Consider the following 6,035-nt stretch of genomic DNA (forward strand, 5'->3'; position numbering starts at 1 on the left):
CTTTCCATTGAATTAAACACAAATTGATTTTGTAAGAACATTGTATTGGTCTCATGGTGAAGGGTCATTCACAATTTCTTGCAAAGAAGTTAGCTTTAATCCTTTTGGAGCCACAAATAAACCCTTGCGATATGTTGTAGGTTTATTCATACAAATGTCAACCAGCTTCAACTGAAGTTGAAAAATGGCATGGAAAATGTGGTAGCTGATTTTTTTTTTCCCCTCGTGTACAGACATGCTTAAATATTGATTATTCTTTTGAGTAAACTATGCACACTAGATTGATTTACAATGAGCAAATATAAACTGCCTTTGTCTGCTGACAATAGGATGACATTCCTCAAAACACACACACACGCCCAGTGTAATCTCTCTCTCATCTCCACAGAAGCCCTCCTTTTACCCAACCCCCCCTCTGCGCTCGCAAGATAATGTATGAGTCTGATGACTCAAGTGTTTTATATTCAATTTTCTGCTCAAGTAAGCTCCTTCAAACATGCTACACAATTAAGCAAAGGAATGGCTCTACTACATTTGATCTACTGCAGAGACCCCCAGGGACCCTGAAAGTTTCACCTTGCTGCCTGCAAGCACCACAAAGCACCTGTACTTCCAGACATGCACGTGCACATACACACACACACTTGAATTCCAAGCCCAGAGTTTTATAGTAGTGCATCGTGGTCTGGTTTGGCTCTAGAGTCTCACAAATGCTGTTTGATCTCAGGAAGACGCTTTTCTCTTTTGGTCTGCGAAAGCTTTTTGGATAGATGAGAAGCTGAAACTGAGTTTTTTTTTCTTCTTTACTTAAAAGAACTCACTTTAAACTCTCATCATGTGCCTCTGTAGTTTAATGATTCCCACATTCTCTTGGTATGTGAAAGGTTGCTGGTTCACCTCCAGCCAATGATACAGATTCCCTTAAGGGTAGTGTCAGAAAGGGCATCTGTCCAACTCTGACTTGCAGAGGTGCCTCTGTTTGTGGTGACCCACAAGCAGAGCAATTGAAAGTAGCTTTAAAGGACTTGCCATGTAAGGTGATGCTTCTTTGATGGATGACAGGTAAAAAGGAGAAATTCTAGATTAAAAAGAATAAAACATTAATACACAAGTGATTAAAATATGAAGTCTCAAATACCTCAATAAGATTATAATAAGATACTAGACTACAACAGTAAAAATCATACTTATTCCAAGGTATTTCATCACCTCCAAGATCCTGTGACAGCCTCACTAAAGCTTTTCATCAGGCAACTAGCAGACTTACTGTAACACCGAGGACCTGTACTACATAGCCAGATGATGGAAAGAATTTTAAAATCAATATAAAAAGTAACAAGGAATCAGTGTAGGAGTTCAGAGCACATGTAATGTGTTCTCAGCTTCTGGCTCTGCAATGCAGTCAGACCACAGAGTAGCCTGCTTCAACTTTAGCAGTCTTGTCGATGTGGGAATACATACCTCATGAAGCTATAAGTTTAGGACTGAATCTAATTTTAGCATAAGATTCAAATCTGCAACCAGTGTCTTTTTCCAAGCTTGTGAGTGTGACTAATATTTCCATTTTATTTTAGCTGAAATATAAAAAGTTTCTTGACGGATTGTTGCTAAAGTTCACCTGGTTGAGCAGGTGGCCCACATGTTATAAAGTCTGCAGGAGCCTGGGTTTGACTCCTCCCTGACCACTTCCTACATGTGATTTCCTTTGCTCTTTTCCTACTTTCTTGTCACTCTCTTCTGTCATCTGCCTGTCATGTCTGTCATAAGGGCTGAAAAAAGTTCAATGACATTCAAGTAAAAATATCTGAAACACGTAAAAAGTCTAGAATTGAGCTGCTTTCTGTGACTACCACATGAACGTTCATACGCAAAGGAAGAATGAAAAACCAGCTCACAAAGACCGGAGAGGTGTGTGGTCCCAAATTCTAATCCTTCACCCTTTCTTCTGCCTCAAAGGCATCTAACTTTTTGTTAAATCCTGACAGACTGCAGCATACTATAAAGTTAAATTTCTCATTTTGATAGTGTTTAGATGAGTGGGAGAGGGAGACTGGAATCCTCGTGAACTACAACAGCGGGTGAGCAAAGTGAGAGCGGCAAGGGGTCAAATGTCTAAGCTCATTTTTTTTAAAGACCCTAACGCTATTCAAAGAATTATAGATTAATACTCAGTGACACAGAAAGAGAAAGTAACAGACAGGCGCAATAACAGAAACTACAAGTGGAACGTGCCCATCATTAAAATAATATTCCTATTTAAATGCATGAACAAATGTTTTTGTAGCAGCGATGCATTTATACAGGAGTTTCATTCGTGCTCTGATTGCTGTGCAGATATTCTCAGTGGTTATATTTGCACACAGCGAAATGCATGTCGGTGATTTTTCAAGGAATCTTCGAGTTAAAGAAATCCATAAAGTACCACGTGAACGCAAAGTTGAACAGCTTGAAGTTAATTTGCTGTAAGTCCGTAGACTACACCGAACAGCTCACGCATAAACAAGGTCGCTTGCTGAGGGCAACACTTCCCACTCTCACTCTGATAAGAAAACTCATTTTCCTGTCAGGAGTTGTAGGATGCTTTCACACAAACAATTTCATACTCCTTCACCCCAGCGCATTGTTGTGTTTCTCCGTCTGCATTAAAAAGTCAGAGCACCGGTCCCGTTCCATATGTTGAAACGTTGCTTAGAAAGCGCGGCGAACATCCCCCAAGCCCATTTTATGTCTAAGGTTCTACCTGCTGAAGCTGCTTTTATTGCTCCTGCAGCTGTGTTTGTGCAAAGAGGCCGTGGAATACAAGCACCCGAGGCTTGTTGTGCATCCTTGGTACAATTACAACTAAGTGCATGCATTCTTTTTTTTCTTTTTTTTACAGCTAGTTCTGTGTGGAATGTGAGCAGAGCAGAATAAATTATGAGTAATGAAAGTCAGCACTTTCAAATACTTTTCAAAGCCAAATGAGTGAGTCATCTACTAGCCTCAGGTTGAGAGTTACACATCACCTCGGCTTCATGACTCAGTTGTATCTCAGTGCAGATCTCGAACAAAGCTTTATCCCTCTGTCAAGGCTCATTCGCTGCCCTTAACACATTTTATTTTCATAGTATGCGCATCTTTATTTACATCAAACTCCAGGTTTTCTTTATATATCCTTTACTGCCACGCTGACATATTTTGTACTGCATTTTATTGAGTATGCCACTATTAGAAGATAATCTGTTATAGCAAATACAAAAAGCTATTTTTTACTTCATACACAGACATACCTCGTTGCGAGATAAGCATGATTTATGCTGTACATGTAGTACAGTACAGAATATCTTTTAATCTAGCAGTTTAAAAAAGCAAAAACAAGCAAACGTTTTGCAGGCAGATTAAAGAGGAGGCCACTAGTAGACTGTAAAGTACAGCAACCATCCCGGCTGTCACAGGCCATAAACCATTCCCTGGAGAGGGCCAGCTATTTACAGCAAATAACTGGCTTCATGTGGAGGGGGCTGAGGCATGCAGAGTCACACAGAAGAAAATCCTCATCTCTTCGGGGCGGATTAGAGAAAGAAATGGATGTATTCTAAAGATTTAGAGGAACGTGTTTAGTGCTACGTACAAATACACGAATTGGTATTCTAAGAGCGCCGAAATTTGCAGGCACAGAAACGCTACTGCTGCTGTGTTACTTAGAAACAACAAAAAGGCAGGAAAACAGAGGGCTAGAATACACTCGATTTCATCTAAACTCACATCAGCTGTACAAACAGTGCCATAAAAAGATTTCACCATGTCCAGTTAAAATAGGTCGCTACTTTACAAATAAAATCCAGTGTTTAATAGAACAAATAAGCAGCTTATCAGGTAGTGCTGCACGCATAGGCTGATAAGCAATAAACTAAAACATAGATTCAGGGTTGGGGTTAGGCTAGAATCTGACCTGGAATAAATAAAAGAGGAAATTTACATACAAATGATACTGCTGGCATTTGCTGTAATTGCCGTTTGTGGTGTTCATTTGAAATGAAACAATAGCAGCACCTTCAAACTGCAGGGAGAAAGGAGGAGGGGACCGTGGGATGAAATGTTTAAGACGTTGAGCATTCAGTACATTGCCTTGTCTGCCTGACTGCGTAGTCTTTTTTTTGTAAATTAGCACATTAAACTTGTTTATCTCTAAGATCTGTTCAATCTCAGGCACTTCAAGTCGCAGCTGCACTGCATGAAAAGGCTGCGAAAGACTGGCGTTGGCATAGCCGAACTCATTTGAATCCAAAACATTCTGATCACAGGCTAGCCCGAGAACATGCTAAAAATAACTTATACTCAATGGACGCGTCGTAATTTCAGCGAGATGAAAGGTTCTGATGTGGTTTTTGGGAAGCAGCAGGAAAAGTGTTTTCATCTCCGAGATGTGAGAGCACCGATACAATAAACACACACAGTACGAGTGAAGAGAAAAATGCAAAAACAAGAAAAGATCATGACCTCGCATTCCAACAAGACACGAAATAAATATATAGCACCGAGCTCAAATATAAGGAGGGAAGGAAAAGAACCAGGATGCTGTACGTCTTAGTATTTGTGACCATATTCCTGCACACTAAATATTTTATTTGTCATACAGCCACATAATCCATATACTTTCAAGAATTATGTGTATTATCATAAAAATATAAGATTTAAGTATTATTTCTCAGCTCTTTATGAGGGTTAATGTAAATATGTAGACTTGAGCAAACCATAGAGGTATATCTGCTAAGACAAAGGCCACAGAATACAGTCTGTAGTATTGATTTCTCATTGATTTAGCTGAGACACTGTTCAACTCTCGTTATTTCATGTCCCCGTTGCTTTCAGTATGACTTGAAGTGCTGTGAGGGGCCCACACTTTCAAGTTCCCTGTCCCTGGTGGGATGGTTAGCCGAGAGTAGCTCTGCTTGAACAACACAGCAGTCATGGGTTAGGAGTCCCGGAACACCACTGGGAAGAAAGGTCATCTCTAATGAGTAGCTCTGGGATTATCTTGTGGTAAAGACAAACAACAACAACAACAAAAAGAGGGACATGAATAACCAGCATGAAGTTGAGATGAGATTCATGAATTTTTTGCCTGTTTGGGGGTGAATATTTATGATTTAACATCTTTCCTTTACAGCAGACACACCAGACAACACAGTGTAAACTAGAAGAAGCTCTTCTCACCAACGGTGTACGCTAGCATGAAACTCTTTCTTTTTTTATTACCATCATTGTAGAAATCAAAGGCATCACTGAACAACTGACAGCTCGAAGGAACAGAGTGGAAATCTTTGCATTTCCACTCTTTGGCTTCTTTTTTAAAGAAGGGGTTCAGCCGAGGAGCGATGCTTTGAGCTCTGTGAAAAATGCATCAGCCGCACCGCTCGTTTCGCTTTCTGCTCGGTAAGGAATTGTCAGTGACAAAGACTTGATTTTAAATTCAAAATGTTTTCAGAGGCAATAAACGATATTTGCCGAATGCTCACAATGGTGAACATAATTCACTCTTAAGAAAAAACTAATTAAACTTTCCTGGACTTTGTGACAGTTGAGACGAGTCTGACAATGCCTCAACTTTAAAACTTTTCATATCCAAGTGTCTCTTTAATTTGTAAGTAAAAAGAGAAAAAGCAAAGATAGAGCACAATAGTGGTTACGTACCCCAAATTCACAAGACGAATGTGAAAATAATAAAAGGAAAATAAAAGGAACAAACTCCAGTGCAAATTATAGTAAATCACAGTTATAATAACAGTTAGAGATGGATGGGCTGGTTTTCTTTCATCAAAAGTTTTTCCATCCTCTATACAGACTAGTTAGCCTGAGGTCTCCAAAGCACAGTGGCTCAGAGACATCCATTGGTTGATGATAGATTCCTGTAGCTAGATCCAATTGGTTTATGTTGCTGTCCTCTACTGCCCAAAATAGCAGAACATATAGATATAATGGCTTAGAGTGAGAACAATATCAAATAAATGACTAGTTTATACTTCAGAGTTATCTAGAAGAAAGAGTGCAGCAAT

This window comes from Maylandia zebra, linkage group LG15 (genome assembly GCF_041146795.1).
Source record: "Maylandia zebra isolate NMK-2024a linkage group LG15, Mzebra_GT3a, whole genome shotgun sequence".
Classification (NCBI taxonomy): Eukaryota; Metazoa; Chordata; class Actinopteri; order Cichliformes; family Cichlidae; genus Maylandia; species Maylandia zebra.